The following is a 19,676-nucleotide window of genomic DNA, read 5'->3' as shown; positions in this document are numbered from 1 at the left end:
ATGCTGGCAATGAACTGACTTCTCCCACCTTGCACAGTCAAAATCCTCCTCTGAGGAGTGTTCCTTGGCTGTAAATGTTGCACAGATGAGAGAGACCACCCACATTTGTGATGCTCCTACTGGTAATCCCAGTGCAGGCAGGTCAGGGGTGTGGTGGTTTCAGAGACAAACCAGGGAGTCCTTACAAAGGAAAGATGTGTATCAAAGAGAATAGTGCAGGTTCTTGCCAAAATATATTAATGAAGTGATGTTTTTCAGCTTCCAGCTGCAGTGTCCCAGTGCACAAGTGGTACTGGAGCTTTGCCCCAGGGGGGCATTTTCAGTGTGCCAGTTACTCCTCACCACCTTTCCTTCGTTGGGATAAATCGTGGCATTTTGTATCCTAATCCAAGAATCGAAGCTCTCTGCTCTTTCCCTGGCTGGGACAGGTTCCAGAGCCCTACTGGGGATAAGACAGAGCAACAGATAGCAGGTACAGCTTCTGTCATCTGGCACTGCAGGGTGAGCATTAAGCAAGCCAGGGGAACTGGGAGACCAACCTAATGAACAGCTGCTGAGCCCTGTGGAGAAGTGCTGCAGCTCCCTGGAGCACTGCTGGAAAGAGCAGAATAATTGGCTGCAGATAATGCTGGGAAAATGACTTTCCCATTATTCAGTTAGCTGCTGGCACGCTGGTTTTGATGGGGCTTTTGACTAAAACAAAACACCTGAACAACTGAGCTGTGGTGACAGGAGAGCTATGGGCCACCTTCTAGGGCCACCATACAGACATGTGAGGGTGTGAAAATAACTGATCTCTCTACAGTTCTGTTGGACATGTATGGATTGCCCCTTTATTATGATTATATGCTCAAAGAACACCTTGGAAATGATGATGTCAGAAAGCCTTTAGTGTTATTTTTGAGCTCTGGTCTACAAAAATGTGACTGTCGTTCCAGAACTTTGAGAAAAGCACCAAAATTTGGAGGCAGGGAGCAGAAACCCAGATACCAGTCGAGCCAGCAGTGCTGCAAAGAACATATGTAGCCATTTTAATAATACATAAATCAGTGCTGCTGTGCTCTCCAGGAGAACAAAATGCTTGGTGTGCAGCTGAAGTCTTGCTTGCACCTTTCCCCAAAGGAAAAAACACACTTCTAAAAGGAGAATAAATGTATTTTGTGTCAGAGAGACTTCCAGCATCCCTTTCTCTTCATGTGGTGTGGTAGCAGCAGCAGCAGCTTGCTGTGCTCAGTGGTTTCAGAGGTGCTAGACTCTTTCTTCTGTGAGAAGGGAGGAGATGGTGCTTGGGACTGGAGGAGGTGGCCAGCACCTCGAGCTGGGGGCAGGGTGATGTGTGCCAGGAAAGCAGCTGGGCCACTGTGTCCCCTGAAATCCAGCTCAGAGCTGCTCGAGGCAGTTTGCCAGAACTGCAGAAAACCACAGGCCACCTGATGGTTCTGGGGCTGCACTGGCAGAGTTTCCAGCCCACTGGAGAAGAGCAGCTGGAGGCATCCAAGGTGGTCACTCCATCAGGCCTGGAGGACCTCAGGGCTGTTCTCTGATGTTACTGACACATGAGGGATCTCTGGGGGGTGGAGGTGACACCAAATGATTGAACTCCCCGAGCTACTGAGAGAAGTCCCTGAAAGTGGTTGAAATGTTTTGTGTGGTCCCAGGATACCACAGGAGAGCAGATATGAACTCCCCCAGATGGTGCATGTTGGCCTATTGCTCCATCAAAACCAGGGTTGAACTTGACTGGCTTCATCAATTAGGCTAATGAGTCATCTCCCTGCAATCCCCTGCCTCTCTTAAAGTGCTCCTTCTCTGTGCCACCCTCAGAAGGCACCTCTTGGGGTGATCAGCAGAAAGGAGCTGGCTCTGACTGAGTCTCAGTGTTACAATTATTCTGGCATTTTAATATTCTCTGGGCAGGTAACTTGACTGGTAATTAAGTAATGAGCACAGCCTATTCTTTCACAAACAGTGCCCCCTCGGGTCTTGTGTTGCATCCTTGGGTTAGGAGCTGGCAGCTCTCCTGCCTGCAGCTGGATTGCCTACCTGGGACAGGAGCTGCCAGGATGCTCTGCCAAAGCCACGGGAGAGAGGGAAGGGAAAACTGGAGGTGTGAACAGCTGTGGAAGTGCTGGGCTAATAAACCTGCCAGAAGTTTATTAGTTGTCTTTGTAAAATGAGGTACTGCGGGCTAAGCTTGTGTTTCTGAGGGTCTGCATCAGCATTTTCACCTTAAGATTGCAAACTCTTCCCAAGTGTATTTATTTCCTGATTGGTTTTTGATGAAATATTTTTCTCCCTTGCAAAAGCAAATAGTCTTAGGCAGAGTTTTAGCTTTATAAATCCTCGCCCTCTGAACTCTGGGTTTGGAAACCAGGATTTGAAGAGAATTCTAAGGGTGCTGTTGTCTTTACCATGAAGATTAGTCAGGATCAGATTGCTGGGCTGGAACTCAGAGGCTGAGATGCCTTAATCCCATGTCCTCGGTGGGCTTTTTGCATAGATTTAAGTCACTTAATAGCTCTATATCTCTTCAGAACATGGGGATAATGTTCTTACCTGTCTTTCTTCGTTTCAAATTGTTTAGTGGATTGTCTGTTGCTTAAAGGTTTTTTGATAAAGTGTCCACAGTGAGGAGAGGAGGCTGTGGAGTGGGGAATTGTAAATTAGCAATGCACCCCTAACATTTCTGTATTTAATTGTGGTGCCATCATATTCTTTTAATGTAACTGCATCCCTAATTTAGGTCTGTACATGCTAATTAATTCTTATTTATCATGCATTCCCTATCTATCTACATGTCTTTGTCTTTCCTCCTAATTGTGATCTTCACTGACACATTTACGATGTCACTAAGCTCTCTTTCTTTAGCTGATGTTACCTTTTTAATACCCTGTGAGCTCTGACCACTTCCATGACTTTTTTTTCCCTCTTTTTTTTACTTTTGTCTTACCAGCTTTGAGCTTCTTCTTGCCCATTACTCTAAATAGTTCCCTCTGCAATTCCTCATGTTCTGTAACCCCCAGGATCAAATATCTCTGCTCATACTTCATTCATCTCTTCCAATCAGAAAAACTGGAAGGCATTAGGATTGACTTCCAAAGACGAAAATTTATCTTCCCACTTGCAGTAGTTTTGTGGAAAATTGAGCTCATAATATTCTGTTCTTCATGATAACTCAAACTGGGTTTTTTCCCAGATATAGATGTAAAGGTTGCTAGTTTGTGAGCTTTTGGATCATAGCCTCAGGCATATGTTTAAATACAGATATGGTATTTGTGCTCTCCAGTTCTCTACAGCAATGTCTGTCTGTCAGAAGTGCTCCCTTGGCTGTGAATTATTAAACCAGTTCATTCTTAAACCTCATGGGTACGGAATCATCTGGGATGGCAACGTACTACAGGAAGCTGGAGAAAGTTGGCAACCCTTGGGGTATCCACAGGCAATCCCTTTAAATGGTAAGATGGAGGAGGAAAAGTAGAAATGGAAATGCTGCACCTAAAAATTGGAAGCAGAATGGGATGTGGGTGCCAGAGCAGACAAAAGATGCAAATCATTTGAGGCAAAACTCAACTGACTTCAAATGCAGTTTAGATTAGATATTAGAGAAGAAATTCTTGGCTGTGAGGGTGGGGAGGCCCTGGCACAGGTTGCCCAGAGAAGCTGTGGCTGCCCCTGGATCCCTGGAAGTGTCCAAGGCCAGGTTGGACGGGGCTTGGAGCAACCTGGGCTAGTGGGAGGTGTCCCTGCCCATGGCAGGGGGTGAATGAGATGATCTTCAAGATCCCTTCCAACCCAGGCTGTTCTGGGATTCTGTAATTCTAATATCACACCCCACATCTTGGCCAGCACCTTTGTAATGACCCTGTTCTTAAATCTTGTTCAAGCCTCCCAGGGGAGGAAGGTGAGCAGAAATTATTCTGAAGAAAAAGGTCGTACACAGCTCCCGAATGGAGAATTTTGTAAGGCTTATGAGGGGAGGAATTTCTCAGGGTAAGGGTGGAAAACATTTTCAGTTTCACTGGTTCAGTATAAACCCTGATTTGTCATACAGAATGTTCTCGATCTTTGGCAAAATTGGCTTTTAAATTTATTTTTAACAGCTTTTTGTGTCATCCACTCCCGAAGTGAGGAGTGGTGGCAGCTGGGTACGTGGCACCACGAGCAAACCAGGCAGGGCTCAAGTGGATAAAAGCTTTCTGAAGAAAACTGCAGATTCCCAGGGCATGTTGACTGAGAGGAGGAAGAAAGGGCTTTGTTGCACAAACATTCCTGCAGCTCCCCAGCTGCTGCCGTGCACAGCCAGGGGGAAGGGATCAGCTGCACTCTCCGGGATATGAGGAACAGTGCCGAGAAAAACAAGCTCCAGACATTAATTATTTTCCAGATTGACTTCTCCCCTACTTGGACTAAACACCAAGGACTCTGTTCCTGCACAAAATGGGATTTGGGTGCCAAGGCCCAAGGTGGCATTTGAATTTTTACTCTGTCAGCAGCCAAACATATCCATGGCAGCACTAGTCCCTCCTTTTCTTCAACCTCCTATAAACAAGTAATTACTGATTACTGACAAACAGCTTTAGTATTTTGGAAGTGGTCTTGCATGGGTCAAGCCCTGGAAGGTACTATAGATGCATCCACAGTGTGGGGATCCATCCAGATAGTTCCACTGGGCTCGTCCGTGGACTGCAGCCTCTGCACAGCTCAGGGTCTGGTCCTGTCAGTCTGGAATTGTCAAATGATGAAGGAGGAGAGTAAAGCTGGTGCCACACTGAGCAGGGAAAGAAGCCACACGTGGATTCCTCCTCTTTGCATGTGCAGTCTCGAGGACCACACACGTGGTTACTCTGCAGACTTGGGCAAATCCGACCTTCTGTCAGCAAGTATCACCTAAAGACTCACTCACATTGAAGCACAAATTTGATATTTCACCTTTTGCATCTTCCAAAAGCTGTTTCTTAAATGCTGTGTGTGGGTGAGGGTTCTTGGTACTGCTGCAATTCAGTGCTTCGTTTCAAATGCTCCCAGTGGATGTGTAGTCTTGGTTCAGGTTGTAGGAGAGTTAAAATATAGCCCCAAATCACTGCTAAGCAGTCCCATACATAGGAAGATAAGGTTGTTTTTCTCCTTATTCTTGGAACTGTCATGTATTTTCCACTTACTTGTTAAGCAGAGTTCAGAGATTTACATGTGTGGTGTGGGATTTTTTTTTTTTACTTGTTTGTTGTTTTCCAAGAGGATTCTTTAAACCAAACCTGTAGTCCTCCTCCTCTTCTCTTGGCACATGCTGGGGTTATCCCTCTGTTTTTTCTAATACAGATGGCTGTAGTGTCATTATTTCTTCTGCTGTACAGTAACCCTGCCAGCTACTTCTCTGGGACACTGTGACAAAGCAGATCACTGGCTTCATGTAAGGAGATGCTCCCTCAGCAGTGTGCCAGTGGCCAGGCTCCATGCCAGCTGAGACACAGGACTGACTCAGAATGGCTTTGCTGTTTGCTCTTTCCACTGGGATTCCTCTTTCCATCACCAATCCAGCTGCTGTTGCCTTTCTGACCAAGCTTGTTGAATCTACAAGCTACAGAGAAAGACACCACAATAATCTCGTTGGGGTGCAGGGTCTGTTTCCTTGGAGGTGCTCGTGTTGCAGCCTAATTGCAGAAGACAGTTCCTCATCTCATGTGGTCTAAAAACTGATGATCAGCTTCCTTCAGCAGCCCTTCCTCTCTCTTTTCTCCAGACTGAAGCATATGTAAAAAGCACACAGAGTAGTAGGAGTGTGGAGAGTAGCAGGAGTCTACTCAGCATAGATGCTTCCCCTTCCAGCAGAGGCTTTTCAGGAGCACCATGTAAGGTTTGCCCAAGTCACTGCCACCAGATGATGTTTTTCCAGTTCAGGAGTCCAAAGGTAATTCTCAGAGGGGAGATCCTTCCTCACAACTGGCTAGGTATAGCAGTTAAGCTTCAGACTAAGATTTTCCACTGTCTTGGTCACAGAAATCCCTTTCCATGGCCTCACCTCTGTGATTCCTTGCCTGAGCAGTGGTAACAAGCCTACACCGTTTTCTGTTGGGGTGAGAGGCCTCGAGAGCACATGGAGCAAGGTAAAGAAGTGGATCTACAGGATCACCTCTGTTATCTACACTCAGAAAAATGTCAGTGGGGGTTGTACAGTCCTGTGAGGACTCAGAAGAGCTGCCCCATTTATGGATTCCAGCAACTCAGTCCTGGGCCTCTCTGCTCAGGAAACATGGAGCTTCTCTGTGGCTCTTTCAGGTCACTCACTGACAGATATCACTGCTGCTCTGCAGGCTGAGGGGCACTGCAGCTCCCTTTAGGTGCTTCCTGGGTTTGCAGTGGGTGAGTTTGCACAGTATCTCTGTGTTACTATCCAAACTGGCCACTGGATTGCACCATTGCTCCAAATAATGCATCTGAAAGCAGCGCAGCTCCTGAGAGCAGAGCCAGCTCTGTGTGTGAAACACCTTCTGTGTTCTTGCTTCCCAGGGTCCCTCTGAGAGAACAGCACCAACATGCTGAGCCTGCTACAAGAAAATCAGCTTCTGGTCGAGCTTTGTGGGCTGGTGGGGATGAGAAACACAACCAGCACTCAGGCCCTGGTTCCTGTGGTGTACTCGGCCACACACACGGTCTGGTGAAGAGCTGGGCAAGAGCTGCTGCCTGGAGCTTCAGAAGAACATCCTGTCCGTGGCCTCTCATCTCATGGTGAAGGTGAGAAGGCTGAGCAGCTTAGAGAACCAACTGCTCTTTTGAAAGACCCTGGTGAGAGGAAGAAGCAACAGCACAGAAAGGCAGAGTCCAGGCTGCACAACGTATCCATGACAGCAGAGCTGTCTTCTGGGATGTGGAGAATTGGGGTGTGGAAAGGCCTTTTAATGAACTGGAGCAAATGGCTCTTGCAATAACTGTCTTGCTTCCACCCCAGACATCACCTCTCTCAGCCCAGGTGTGCCTGGAGCTGCTGCTGTGGTCCCTATGCCCCACTCCAGGATCCAGCAGCCTGAGGCTGCTGCAGGGCTGCTGGAGCTCGGTGACAGATCCATTGCTACAGAGAGGCCAGCTGACCCTCCTACAGGTTTGGACCAGGGGTCCCACATATAGATCCTCTGCCTCAGGCCTTGTGCAAGGCAAGGAAACCCTATAATTGGTGTTCAGATCCTCCAGTGGGTCTCCTCTGAGGTTTTTGGGGGAGTTTCCCCAAACCTGACCTGCCACAGCTTGTGCTTACATTGCAGGTCTCTGCTCAGTCAGTCAGATTCTTCTTTGTGTTGTCAGATGCCTCAGTGGACCCTAATTCTCTATTGTGACTTTGGATTGACTGCCCAGAAGTTCCAGTTCATTTGATATTTAGCCCATCACCTAAAAGCCACAGTTCAGGTATTTCTATTTCCTCTGGTAACACTGCTCCTCTCATGGGTATTAACGTGATTGCTTGTGCCTAAAACCTCTGATATTAACTCTGAGAACCTTTTTGACAATGAGATTCTTGTTATGCTGAGCAAAACCTTAATGATGAGAAAAACCTGAGCATTGTAAGAAGAATTTCTTCACAGAAAGGCTGGTTAAGCATTGGAAAATAGGGTGGTTAAGCCCAAGGAAATGGTTAAGTCCCCATCCCTGGAGGGATTTCAAAGCCCTGTGGATATGGCACTTGGAGACGTGGGTTTAGTGGTGGGCTTGGCAGTGCTGAGGAATCATCTTAAAGGTCTTTTCCAACCCTAACAATTCCATGACTGGTGGGCCACCTTGCTGGCTTTTCTGAACCAAGGAGGATATAAAGCTACTTGTGCAGAATCAGCACAGCTGTGGGAGTGGGGGAAGAGCTGGCACTGAAAACAAGAGAAGAGCTTTGCCTTGTTTCCCTTTAGGTGGTGCATGGTCCATTCCCAGAGCACAGGAGAAGGGGAGTCCCTGGCATTGCATCCAGTCCTTGAGCTCATGTATAGCTGGGCTTAAGGCAAGGCAGGCTGCAAAACAAGTTCAGACTGAGGTGCTTAACTCACGTCTAGCAAGACATATTCATTGCTTTATCACTGTGCCCCCTGACCTCGGCTAAATTAAAAAACTTCACTGCAATCAAAGTCACTGGGATTACTTGTGTGTACAGAGACTGCAAGAATCTCTACAATGTACTCCAGCACTGTTATTTGGAGAAATAACGGTGGAATGTGTATTTACTTCACAGAAAACCAGATGTATTGTGCAAACACGACAGTTAAGCTTTGCAGTCATTGTTGAGTTGTAATTTAAGGTGCCCTTAGGAAATGCTGAGTTCAAAAGGAACCTGTATCTTAAAAATACATCCTCAGAGTAGGGAGGAAGTAACCCAGCTTTACAAGTTGCCAAATATTTGGGATTGTTTGAGGCTATTTGATGTAACTGTGCAGTCATTTTCAGGGATGCTTTGGATGATTCAGTTAGGCTTGCAAGAAGGTTTCACAGTTTGTTGTTGATAAAAGCTCTATGCTGCTGTTCCTGGCTGTGATACACAATATTTGTCTCAAGAATGACTGAATTTAATATATATCTCAGAGCATGAGATAAGGGGGTTTGTGTCTTTATCTGTGTGGCATTACTGTGGTAATGCTGTAGAGGTAATGCCATACTGAAGAGTGTAGAAGCTGCTTTGTTTTGCACACCTGGCTTAAAAAACCAAACCCACAGTTAACTTGGTGGTGTTGTTGTAGAAGACTGCACCAAGGGGGAGATAGCAGTGCATGATTCCCTTTGGGATTGTCTGCTGTGCTGGGCTGCACAGCCCTTCCTCCTGCCCTTCAAATCTTTGCCTGCAAAGGACCCTGTGTTGGGATTATCCCTCTGTAAGGCCAGCCCTTCTGGACACACTTTTCTGGGCTGGGAGAAGGCACCAGAAAAATGGCTTAGTGCCTTCTGACAATGACTGGGAAAGGGAAATTTCTGTCAGTATTACAGTGTATGCCAAGTAACAGCCACAAAGAACCTGCTGACAGCTCGTCACTTGGAGGATTTGGGTTGGGTTTGGGTTGTTTGGTTTTTTTTTTTCTCAGTGTGAATTCTGCCCCTTGGAAAGAAGAAGCAAAGTAAAATTTCCCTCCAGAGAAGAGGAGCAGAATGACAATCTCATCTCCAGAACCCAGACCCTTACCAGTCTAACAGGGTGCAGGAGACCTGCATTTCCTTTGGCCTCACTGCCGAGGTGGCTCCAGCACCTGCTGGTTTTCATTCCTCTGGTACAGATCACAGCCACCTAGAACTGGACTGATGCCAAAAGAGATTGTGTTAGGTGTGTTTTAATTATCCAGTTGATGTTGTACTGATTGCTGACACAGCCCCGGGGGCAAAGCTGTCTGATGCCACAGCAGACTCGGCTTCTGGAGGTGAGGCAAGTGGCTGGTGTGCATGGAAACAATAAATTGATTTACCAGCCAGTAGAGCTTTCTATTCAGAGCTGTTAGGCTGCCCCAGATGGGCAGATGAATCATCATAAATACAGCAAATGTGGCATTTCTGGGCCAAGGTTAGCCTTTGAGAAAGCATAAGGAGAAGCAGAAATGGGTTCAAATCATAATTTTCGCTGGTGTTGAGCTGTGTTGCTCTGTTAAGAATAAAAAGTAAATCGATGTGTTGTGTTGGGATGAATTCTCACAAAAACTGCAGGAAGAAGTCCCTGCCTTGATTCTAAATGAACAGTACATAATCTATAAGAAAAAAGAATATTTTATGCAATTCTTCAGTCATGACCCAGAGCAAAGAATGATGGAAGTTTCAAAACAGTTTGGTTTTTATCCCGTGCTCATTCTTTTGAAACCAGCAAGATTTAAATGGCAGCTGTAGAGAGGCAGAAAATCACATTCTTTGATGGTTTTGCCAAGCATTTTGATGAAGAAGTGTGCAAAGAAGCTCAGACCAGAGCTGAAACTTGGAATATTTTGTCCCTTGCTCCATCAATTCATTTCACCTAAGTAGCACTAATAACATGCCATCACTAACATGAGCATGAAGAAATCTACCCAAAGGCCAAGGCCCCAGTGCTCCCTGCCTGCATGGGCACCTTTCTGCCATTTTCTAAATGGCAGGATTGGTTTTGATCTCTGCATCAAAGCACAGTGAAGTTTTGGGTTGTGGGCTTTTTGGTAAAGAAATATTTATCTCTTCTAATATGCTTTTTCCCCTCCAGAAAACTTCTTAAGCTTTATCTCCCTGTCACCAGCAAAGCAGAAAAGTTGCTTTTGCCTTCCATCTCTAGTCATCCTCCTCTCCCTTCATCTTTAAAAAAGGAGAAAAAAAAAAGTCCTCGTTTAGAATCACAGAATTGATTAGGTTGGAAAGGACCTTTGAGACCACTGAGTCCAACTGTGTTCAGAACTTTGCTGGGCAATTCTGTGCCCTTAGTAATCTCTCTGTCTCCTGAAAGGAAATGGGTAAGTCCTCTGATTTGAAAGGGATGTGATAAAATATCTGTGCTCAGTTTATGGGAAGCACAAAGATAAATATATACTCTGCAATATTGGCCTTCACCATGTATCAACTGCAGGGCAGAGCTTGTAACCCACAAAGCAGGGACTCTCCCGAGATAGGAAAGTAGCAAAGATTCCCTTCACAACTCTGATATTATTTATTTTGCCACTGAGAGAGAGAATGAAGGAATCCAACCACAAGAAATTGCTGGGGAATCCAAAAGCACCTTCCCAGAACTAAAGGCAGACAGCTTTTTGCACAGGTTTGGCTGAAGCTGTTTAAAGTCGGGGTAGACCTGGCTTAAATGAGAGACTTGAGAGGGAAAGTCCTGAGTTTAAGGTGGGCTCTGGATTTCATTGGGGCCTGGCTACACACGGGAAAGCTGAAAATGCAACAGCAAAAAAGGGGAGGAAAATTAAGGCAGAAGGATCTGGAGTTACATATTTATGAGCTAGATAGATATTAGTAGTTTAATTTAAATGATTTTTTTTCCCACTAGAGAGAGTACCATATATTCTCGTCTTGCAACGATGCTTCCTTCCCACTCCTGCAAGTTGTTTTTCCTCCCCCGGAGCCACAGTGACCTTGCATTCAGGAAATACCAGCCGAGCCTTTTTTAGCCTCGGTGCAAACAGCTCAATTCAGCGCCGCTAAATTTCGTCAGCTTTGTTTTTACAACGTTTACAGACACTGAGATGCTACAGTGTGTTTAAACACTGAGATCAGCTCAGTTGTCCTTATCTTTTTGTTTAATAAACACCCCGTGTTAGCTCTGCTTTGTCAGGCTGGGGGGATGCGAAGGCACGTTCGTGAGAGGGAATTCAATGAGCTGCGGTGCTGAGAGCAGCAGGTCGTGTTTTGCTCTTCTCCAAGCACAGAGCTGTGATTGCAGGTCATGCACACGCCCAAAAAAACCCTAGAGTACTGACTCTTAGTGCATGTCAGACTCCAGGTTTCCAGCTTACTGCTCTGACCCCTGACTCGGACAGGACTGTGTGGGGGTGGTTTTTAATTCCTATCGTGGGCTCTGTGCAACATTCCCAGCCACAGGGATGCTCTGCGTGCTGTTGGTTGTCAGCAGCTCACTTTACAATCACCTGGCGGATCTTGCACAGGAACAGTTTTACTGAAGCAAAAAAATCTGTCTCAAAATGCTATAGCAAAATGTTGTGGTTTGAGCCTCACCGAACATGATTTGATAATGTCATACCAGCCGACAAAAATCTTCAGTTCATGTATAAATTTGGATTCTGAAATAGATAGTAATGACTTGAAACAAACTGCCCTTTTGAGGCATGCAAAACTGTTAGCATTTGGGGATTCTAGATGGTGGGGTTTAGATCCTGAGATGGAAGTTGCAGTGCAAATGTTGTTATTACTTCTTTGTTTCGTGTTGATGCTATAAGGTTTTTATGGGGAATGTGGTCAGAAAATGGACACCTGGTTGAATTCTAGGGCTCACCTGGAAGTTCAGGACCTTTTATTCCCATTCCTGGAAATGCAGGCATTAGCTTCCTAATTCAGTTCTGGAGATTGCTTCCTCATGCATTACCTTTACAGCTGATTGACACTTGTTTTCCCTGGCCCATTGTAGAACGAGTTGTGTGTAGTCTATTTTATTTGATTACTCTGGAGGCCAAGATCTCCTTGACTTCTATTTTCATCTGGTATAAAGCAAAATTAAGCTCAGTCCTGTGACATGCCAGGGAAGGCTGTTCAATTCTGGCCATCCAGTGAAGGCTGTTTAATTTTGAGTGATGCTTTCTCCCTGGCAATGCTGAGGCCACCTGCTCCATGCTAAAATGAAATGTGGACAGCCTGGGTGACGTGATGGGACACCTTTCCAGAGGTTGTTACACCAATGTGGGGTTGAAACTTCAGCAGCATTACAGCACTCCCACTATTTCTGTCTTCTGCAGCCGCTGTGGAAGAGCCAGGCAGTGCCTGCAGAAATAGGGAAAGAATCACAGAATCAGAATCCCAGACTGGTTTGGGTTGGAAGGGACCTTAAAGACCATCCAGTCTGACCCCCTGACATGGGCAGGGACACCTTCCACTAGCCCAGGTTGCTCCAAGCCCTGTCCAACCTGGCCTTGGACACTTCCAGGGCTGGGGCAGCCACAGCTTCTCTGGGCAACCTGTGCCAGGGCCTCACCACTCACAGAGGGAAGAATTTCTTTCCTAATATCCAATCTAAACCTGTTCTCTGTCAGTTTGAATTCATTCTCCCTTGTCCTATCATGACAGTTCCTGATGAACAGTCCCCCTCCAGCTTCCTTGTAGCCCCTTCAGGTGCTGTGATTTCTCCACCACAACTTTCTCTTCTCCAGACAGAAAGCAGCAGCCCACAGCTCTTGCTTAGTTTTCTCTCTTTTTGTGCTACCTGGCAGTTCCTCAAGCCCTGTCTCCTAATCCCTTCATCCTTATTTCTCCTAAGTTCCCTTCCTTTTTTTGCTTTGAGTTCCAATTGACACTTCACCTCCAGAGTAAACCCAGGAGAGGAAAAAGCAATAATCGTGCAGTTGATGATTGCCATCCCCTTGCCTGTTTAGCCCACGGGCTCTTTGGGTTATAAATGTGTCCTGCTGAGTATTTTGCAAGGCAAGGGTCTGTCTCTCAGTGCTTGTTAGGCACTGCTGTATCCAGTGTTCACTGAAAACTTTATGCCAGCTGAGGATGTCTTTATTAGCACTGGTTGGTGGAACTGGGCCTCACTTGACACCAGGGCAATCGACTGTCTGCAGTGTTCAAGAATCACTCTGTTTGTAATAACACTTCAAGCAACTGACTTGTACAACCTCCACGTCTGCCCGAGGCATTTGCAACATCACCAAAAAGCCAACTACTGATCACTGTGTGAGTTCCAGCAGAGACATTTGCTTTTCTTCAGTAGGTTTCAGAATAACGCTGCCTTTCACAGCACTCACCTGACTGTTTTCAGAGATTACTTTGCCCAACAAATACCCCTAGAACAGCAATATGTGAACAGACATTACTGTTTTACATAGTGGGACAAGTCATTTCAACTCTGCCAAAAAATAACAAAATTTTGTCTTGCCAAAAAATAACAAAGTTAAATGGGATTGATAGGTATGGAAATGATGGCACTCTCTTCACTGGCCAAATGCTCTTTTCCAGCCCTGTGTGCCCTCTCCCACAAGCTACAGAGTCCTCAGTAAATCACATTTCTTCTCAAACATGGAAAAAGAGATTCAGAGACATGAAGTGTGGTCCTTTTAAAGCATTAATGACAGACAAAGTGTTAGCATAAATGAATGGGACAAACCCAGTATTTCACAGGAACCTGTGCAGTGAATGAGGGATGGGTGCACTTCAGCTTTAAATAATTACAGACCCTTTGCTGTTCATACTTATTTAAATTACTTGAAAGATGGGTGAGCTCAGTACAGGGGGCTCTGTCTAAACATAATTGATGATGAGCTACTTAACTGGGCTTTTGGTCTGTTCTTCAGCTCTCGGTGCTTTTCTCAAGGTGACCGATGGTAATTTACAGCAATTCCTGGAAAGCTGGCAGAGCCATTGATTTTGACCTGAGCTTTCAAGTGATGAGCTACCAATTACTGCTGTAAAGGTCTGAGCTGCTCTCTGTGGAAGCACAGGCAGCACCAGCCCTTCAGCACTTCGAGATGGCAAGATACCCAATGTATTGATTGCCTCCTATTGATAAAGCTCCTGGGCAGTAGCTGCTGCAGATCTGGAGATTTTTGGCCATCTCACATTTAATGACTTTCCCAAGTGGATGATTTGATGTGCATATTTAGCAGTAATACCCAGTTAGCAGCAGGCACAATGGGTACTGATTGATGGGTTTACAGGGAAATGTACAACTACACACCACGCACAAAAGTTCCCCTCCCTCTTTGGCAAGGATGGAACACATGTGAAGTAACACAGGGAAAAATATCAAAGCCTACAAGGCAAATCTTGAATGAAAAGCTAATTGAAATTCACTGTACAATTCTTGATTAGCTTAGAGGCTTTAGTGCCAAGTGAAAGCTTTATTTGCACAAGTTCGAAGTCTTGATTTCTGTTTTGGCCTTTATTCCTGGGTACCAGAGGAATTTATCTAACTTACAGCTTCCAAAGACACTGTGTAAGGGGTTCTAAAACTACCTCTAGTAAGCAGATTTGCAAAATCCTTTCTCTTCTGTGCAGAGATCTTCATCAGATGCACTATTCAACTACCAGGAAAGCTATTTGTTGTTATCTGCTATCCCTGGCAACTCCAGCTATCTTTTATTGCAAACTCCAGCTATCTTTACTGGGAACTCCAGCTATCTTTATTGCTAGAATCAACCTTAAAAAAAAAAAGGAATAAACTGAAATCGTATACTTAAATACAGGCACACATACAAGATAAGGAATATTAGTATATGGCAAACAGATAAGCCTTCCTTTAGGCCAAACAGCTTTTTATGAGTTACTTGATCATAGTAGTATTAATTGGAGATTTTTGGTAGGATGAGCCAGAAGATGGTACTTGGCCTGTGCTCTCTGGAAGACCTTCCAGTAAGATAATCAACTTAATGTTGCCCCTGCCTTGCTGCTTGATTTCTGCATGTTTTTTAGACTATAGGTTTTTTGGGGTCTGGTTCCCTTCTGTGCATTTGTGAAGATCCTACCACAGAGAAGCCCAAGGCTTGAGTCCCTCCAGTGCATACAGAGAAATAAAAAGGTTGAGTAATTCCATCTGCAGAACATGCAGAATTTCCCTTGTAGCTCTGGGGCTTTCCGAGGAAAGTTTCTGTGTAAGTGCAGAGATTTTCAGAGAATTTCCAAGCACTCTGTACCTTCCTTTTCATTCGTCCTGCTTTATTTCCAGCGGCTTTTGGCTTTTTGGCGTGCCGTGGTTGCTCGCAGTAACAACCCCCGAGGGAAAAGGCAGCGTAAAGCTTCTCCAGGCACAACAGATGCTCGCAATATCCCTGCCCTCCCCGCGGGGACCCTGCAAACGGATTCCTCGCTGCACTCAGCCTCTTAACATTCAGGAGCGGAGTATTGTTTGTGGGATTTATGATGGGACCGGGAGACTCCCAAAATTGTCCCGCGGGGTCTCGTACTAGAGGAGCTCCAAACCATGCGTTGTCAGGCGGCTTTGCTGGTTTTCAGCCACAACTCGGTTTGCATTTACAGCCTGTTCGGGAGGATTTTCATCCTTACAAAGAGGCTGTGGAGGAGAGCGATCGTCTGCCAGGCGCTGATGCGTTCGGGAATATTCAGCGCAGGTTTTTGTGTGTTATTTAAGTGAATTGCTCCTTTTGTCACCCTCGAAGTGCATCGTCGTTCTGTGGGGTGGAAGATGTGCAGGCAGTGAGGGTGTAAAGGGACAAGAGGCAGCAGAACTGGCATACATGATGAATGAGGAAAAGAAGTCGTTAGGAAAGGCTGGAGGAAAACCAGAAGGGACAGAAAAAGAAAGTACCCCTCACAGGCCGATGAGGTGAGAAAATGGGGTTGGTTTTCTTCTGTCTTGGCAGATTTCTGGGAGCGCTTGCAAGGGCTTAGGGGGAGAATGTGCATGAAAAATGCAAAAGTTCGTGGAAAAACATAAACTCCTTGTTTCCAATGTTCAGGTTTTTATGGCATTATTGTATCTTAACTCCCTGTTATTTATTTCTCAATATTTCTCCCATGAATAAAGTGTACCAACCTCACACCCCCCACTCTGCCAGGCCCTTTTTCCTGCTCCAAGACCATCTTCCTCCCCATGAGCTCTTTGGTTATAAAAACTGATTTTCAGTCATAGAAAACTTCATAGAAAACTCTCACTATATTCCTGTACCCCACCTGCAGACACTGATGAGCATTAGCCCTCAGCAGGTTTTTTCCACAACATCCAACTCTGCTCTAAGCCCCAATATTTTCTTTGCTTATGGCCCCTGCCTGTTTGAGGAGGTACAAAACAAATATCTTTCCCTCAGCAACGGAAGGGGAGGTAGAATTTTATCCCCTCAAATAGCATATTCTGTTTTTCCTGGTCAAAACTATTACTGTATCAGTAAAAATAATAATTAAAAAAAAAGTACTTAAATTTATTCGCTTGCATTTGGGTTTTACTTATTCTTTTTTTTTCCAGAGTGGTATCTTCAGGTCACGATTAAATGGATGAAATGAAATGGTATTCAAATTAGTTTTTTCTTAAAAATGCTGATATTGAAAGGTGGCATATCCCTGTAATACTGTTTACCAGAATAATGCACACTGGCACTGTGCCAGTAGGGTTCTTGAATATGTACAATAGATACATTCTAGAATCCCAGAGTGGTTTGGATTGGAAGGGACCTTAGAGCTCATCCAATTCCACCCCCTGCCATGGGCAGGGACACCTTCCACTAGCCCAGGTTGCTCCAACCCCAGTCCAACCTGGCCTTGGACACTTCCAGGGATGGGGCAGCCACAGCTTCTCTGGGCAACCTGTGCCAGGGCCTCCCCATCCTCACAGGGAACAATTTCTCCCTAATATCTCATCTAATCCTACTCTCTTTGTTTTGTTTTATTTTGTTTTTTTTTCTTTTATTTTTTTTTAACCCCAAATACTTTTGTGGAAATCCTGGTCTTTGATGAAAATGGCAGCACGTGGGCAGAACTCCTTATCCCTCTTTTTTATAGGTAGTTTTTCTGCAGGGAGTATATCAATTCAGGTAAAGCAGTGCAATTTTTTAGTGCCAGTAAGATGTTATGTGTCATTTTCCTGGGATAAACTATAGCTATAAAAAGCATCAGGCACCACAAGCCTTTGAAGCTGGGGCATGTCCTGTGTAGCTGCTCCTGTTAACACAAACAGCAGCAGTGGTACCACTATCCTCTGTGTTCACCTGTTAATTGGCTTCTTACCCCATCCCTGTGGGAAGTCCTAACCCCGTTTATCATGAGTTCTTTAACTGCTCCAGACACATTAAACCAACCTGCAAATATCTCTGCTGCATCTCCTCATCCTACAAAACCACAGTGTCCAGCACAGCTTTTTCTTGGTCCTTTTTTAGTTCACTGATGGACTATAGATTCTGTCCACGTGAGTGGAGCTGCTTATCAGACACACTTTCAGCTTCCCCATTATCACACCTGCAGAGTTACAAGATCATTAGACTAACACTGCTTTGGCAAACTCGTGTTAATTACCTTTAAGCACATATATTCCATTAGCTAGGGAGTGCTTCTTGTCCTCTGGATCCCTGCTTTGGTTTTTTGTTGGTTTGTTTGGTTTTTTGTCTTGATCTTTTTTGTTTGATTGGTTTTTTTAAATAAAAAATGAACATGTTTTAGGGCACTGCAAGTGGGATCCAAATTTGAGAACCTGTGTGACAGCATCCCTGGGGTTTGTAAATACTGCATTATTTTTCATGTGTACCAGAAAAACAGAACTGCTACCCTACCTCTATTACTCCCAAATCTAAAATCATCTCCAAATTATCTTTGCAGAAAGATGTTCCATGCCCAAAACCTGTGATAGAATAAAGGCATCAGACAGCTGTAGCACAAATTTATTTGGGAAGATAGTTTATTCTCCCCTTCAGGATTATAAAGTCTGTGTTTAGGGGCTGGCCTTGTGCTTGGCATGCCAAGTGTTTGTTTATGCAATCCATCTTCCACAGGCAGTGTGCTCCTCGTGAGATGCTGGAAACTCATCCAGAGCAGAGGTGTGTTGGAAAGCCTGTGTGTATGATCTCTGCTTGAGGTTTGGGCAACTCACCTTTTAGAAATTTCTCATGAGCAGTTCACATTTTCCCAACAAACCCCCTCTCAAACCCCTTTCTAACTGATGGGTTTGACCTCTGCAGTTCCTGGCAGCACTGAAGTATTTGCCTTTCTTGTCCCTTTCCAGGCAGAGGGCAGGAAAACTAATGCAGTATGTGTAAGCACATTCAGCAGACAATGCTAATAATCCCACACTGCTGGATGATGATTTGTCTCTTTGGTTTCTTTTTGGTGAGGCCCTGGGGAATTTGCACAAATCCAGAGACAGGGAGGGATAAAACTGTGTGAGTGGCTCCCTTGGCTTGAACACTAAGCAGCAGCTCCAGCCTGAGTGATGAACCAAAGGTATTGAAATGATACTTATACAACTGTAAGAGATGCCTTCTCAGGGTGCTTTTCAGCACTGCCAATTATCCCTGTTAATTCTGGGCTTCTTGGGCCCAGCTCAGGCCAACCACAGCACCGCCAGTGTCACTGGAACTCTTCCCATCTCAATGAAGCCAGAGTTTTTTGCACTGTGATTTACCAACATGTGCTGCTTGGATGAAAGAGAATTGCCTTTGTACACTGGCTTTTAAAAATATTTTCACTCTTGAAAGAAGCCTGATTGACAAAGAATATGAGCCATTGAATTACAACACGCCAGATTTTACTAAGAACACTCTAAGTATGCAAATTTATGGGAGGGGAAGCAATATTCTTACTCCTATTTAGGATGGGTTTGATGGAAATAATTCTCTTGTCACTTGTTACAGAGAAGAATTAATAATTTTGCTTTGTCTGTAGAAAGGCAAAAGCCAGCAATCGTGTTACAAAGTAGGCTGCATAAATTGGTTGACTTTCAATGCCTCTTTCCCCATCACATCTTAGGAAGAAGAAAAGATTTCTTAATGGTGCCAGGTTCCATCAGAAGAGCAGCACACCATAGTTTTAATTGATGCAGGCCGTGTCTTAGTAAAACAGCAGGCAAACTCCCTGACCATTCAATTACCATATAAATAAGAATGTGCATATCTCCCCTGCATCAGCATCTTGCTTTTTTTGTTGTTGACGAAAATATGCTAATGGCTGAAAAGCAGCTTTTCGTTTGAATAATGGCTTAACGCCTCTGTGAGTTTCAGATGGTGGAATATAAGCCCTTGCTTTAAAAGTTTGCAGTTCACCAGAAGCCGGAGTTCACCAGAACCTGGAATTCACAGGCTGCCTTTGCAGATCCACCCTTCAGATGTGTGAGAGCACAGAGGAAAGAAGCACCACTGCCTTCTTTTGGCTCGGCCAGAGGAGAGGCACCAGATCGGAGAGAAAATGCATGACGTGCGGGGCACTAATGTTAATTGGTCAAGCAGGTAATTATTTATGGGAATCAGTACCAGCTCCATCATTCTGCACCACAGGCCATTCCTGCTACCAGAAGTTTTGTCGTCTCGCTCCATTTTTCAGTGGCAGGAGGATGGAAAACCATTTGCTTGACAGTCAGTGGATTCCCAAACAGCCAGCTGCCCTAT

The sequence above is a fragment of the Manacus candei genome, unplaced genomic scaffold (genome assembly GCF_025592945.1).
Source record: "Manacus candei isolate 608988 ecotype Guabito, Panama unplaced genomic scaffold, ASM2559294v1 h1tg000153l, whole genome shotgun sequence".
Taxonomy (NCBI): domain Eukaryota; kingdom Metazoa; phylum Chordata; class Aves; order Passeriformes; family Pipridae; genus Manacus; species Manacus candei.
This window is presented reverse-complemented; position numbering follows the sequence as displayed.